Source organism: Phocoena phocoena, chromosome 1 (assembly GCF_963924675.1).
Source record: "Phocoena phocoena chromosome 1, mPhoPho1.1, whole genome shotgun sequence".
Lineage (NCBI taxonomy): Eukaryota > Metazoa > Chordata > Mammalia > Artiodactyla > Phocoenidae > Phocoena > Phocoena phocoena.
In genome coordinates this window covers 103,876,114-103,878,808 of record NC_089219.1, presented here as the reverse complement: position 1 = coordinate 103,878,808, position 2,695 = coordinate 103,876,114, and the positions used below count along the sequence as shown (strand labels likewise).

The 2,695-nt window shown below is 38.1% G+C and overlaps 1 pseudogene; it reads right to left on the bottom strand.

Moving 5' to 3' along the window:
- Window positions 1-1,164: 1,164 nt before the first annotated feature.
- Window positions 1,165-2,168, bottom strand: LOC136139832 (histone-lysine N-methyltransferase, H3 lysine-36 specific pseudogene; annotated as a pseudogene).
- Between the last annotated feature and the right edge of the window lie 527 nt (window positions 2,169-2,695).

Below are 2,695 nucleotides of genomic sequence, written 5' to 3'. Positions count from 1 at the left end.
TTAGGTAGAGAGCTTTTGATGACTATTTTAATTTATAGTGTTTGATTCCAATTTTCTATTTCTTCTTTTCCTTTTTTACAGTAAAATGAATGTTTAATGCACTCAAAACTATCAACACACACCATAAAATTTTCTCTGATTAAATCTTTACATAATATTTCAGAGGTATGTTGGGAGGAAATGGTATCCTCTTTGGTGACATTACAGGTGACCATGACAATGTGTCTGGACAGAAACAAAATCAGAATCAAATATTTAAAGCTGAAAGGAATCTTGTAACAATCAAGTTAAAACAATCAGGTTTTAAAGGTGATTTACCTGAGGCTAAGAAAAGTTAACTGATCATTTAGCCAACTAGGAATAGTCAAAAAATTCTGCATAAGATCAAACTTTTAAAAAACTTTATCATTTACCACAATCTAACAGTAGTATGTAGCACTATTGAGTAACTCAAATTACATTTTTCCATTTCTATACACATACACCCATACCACACATTTATATACACTTCAAAATTTAAAACTAGGAAAGGTTCAAGAGCCTACTCTGATGGTGGCAGTTACCTGAAGCATAGGATTCTGTACAATAGGTAGTTCAGGAAAATTAGCCTAATTTAAATTCTGACTGATGTCCAAGAAGGCCTTCTCATCTTAGCTACTCTGAATGTTTACCCAAAATGCATTTCAACCTGCAGCAAAAAGTCACCCCATCAATCAGAAACTAACACACCATTGTAAAGCAATTATACCCCAATAAAGATGTTAAAAAAAAAAAAAAAAGTCACCCCATCAACTAAAAATATAAGCCATGCCTTATGCAGAAACAGGACTCCAGGTAATTAACTGGTTCACCTGTACCCGTAATACCGGCAAACCAAAGCCGAGCCCACTTAAAAAAGAAAAAGCTAAACAAATGTATACCTCCATCTTGAACATTTAAATCTGAACTCAATCAAATGCCCTTAAAAGTTTAACTCTTAGCCAGTCCTCAATGGAGAGTTAACTGGGAAGAATCAAAAAAGAACCAAACTCATACAATAGAGGAAAAGTTTTTAAATCAAAGTAAAATTTCCCCAAAGAGCTTATCATTAGCAGTAGGCTTTCATCTGTGAACTGATAAACAAGCAAAAACCAATTAGTTATAATTGGTTTTTATAGTTTCCCTTTAAGTTGCCTGTGTATATACATTTATGTATATATTTAAGTTGTACCAAAAACTGCTTACAAATGGCAATTCTTGTGAAGTAGATGATGATGAAGTTCCAAGTAATTCTAGCATGTTTTCTAATGTACTGGTACTGGAGTCTGGATCATCCTGAAAAGATAAATTTATTGAGTTTAATTGCTCTTCTATGGTATCTCTATGGTATCTCAACCATCTTCTATGGTTGTATCTCCTAGTGAAAGGGGTGCTGGGAGAAGAGCTGCTTTTTCATTGCTGCCGTCCACTTCATTTCTTTGCTTACTTTTCTGTGTTTCAGTTTGAGGAGCTGAATGGTGATTTGACTGCACTGTGTCTACTGTCTGGTGTGCTGTCTTGTTCATTTCCCCTGGCCACGTCTACACCATTCTCTGATTTAGGCTCATAATTGCAGGTGGCATTGGTCTGAGTTTCCTCAAAGATCTCCTCTATACTCTCATCCTCTGTGCCTGGCTGTTCTGGGTCCATTTCAGAATCTACATGTGCATCATGCAGACAAGTAAACTTCTCAAAGCGCAGAAAGCCATTCTTGATAGTCTTTGTTACTTTTACCTGGAGTTCAGGGGAGTTATTACAAGAGGGTTCCTGTTTCATAGCAAGTGCTGTTGGACCACCAGGACTCAGAGAAGTGCAAACAATTGGCGACTGAGCTCTTGAATCACTTTTTTCAGGGTCTGAAAGGATTCTGATCCATCAGCAGACCCATTTAAATACTCTGCATTGATCACGGAGGCCAAATCCTGTAGTCTCCGCAGTGGAATGTAACAAGATGGAGAATCTTGTCCATAAGCATTTGGGGATTTTTCACTGGCAGTACGTAACTGCATAGTACGCCTATTAAGTGGCTCAGAATAATTGGATTCACCATTACCGAAAGGGCTGTCCTTGTCTTCAGGGGCATCTAAATTCACTGGATTGGAAAAGCCCAGCAGACAATTTCTTCTAGGTAGTTCACAGGTCTGATCCATCCTGGGCCAGCATCAGCCGTGCCCCGCGCCCCATCCCGGGCCGGCTGGGGGGAGGAGGTGACCCTCATTACACTGGGGCGCGAGTGGAGCGATGGGGAGAGCGCAGAGCCGCTCTCCACACCCGCCTCCCCCCGCATCTCTCTTCAGGGTAGAAGGCAGCGAGTGCGACTTGCCCCGGCCTATTCCGCCGCTGCCCCCAATTTTCTATTTCTTCTTGCCTCAGTAATTTTGCCTGAGGCGTCCCCCAACTGCCATTTCATCTATGTTGTCAAATTTATTAGCATATAGATCTTCATGACACTCTGATTATGTTTAAGATCCTTGATGTGTCTTTAGGTATTTTTTCCTTATTATTCTGTTTTATTTATTTTATCATCTCACTTTTTTTTCTCATTACTCTTGCCAGAAGTTTGTCTACCTTATAAATCTTTTCAAATAAAAGATTTTTTTCTTCATTATATATATTTATATATTATATATATTTGTTTAAATATATTTGTTTTTATTTATTATATTTAACTTTTTGA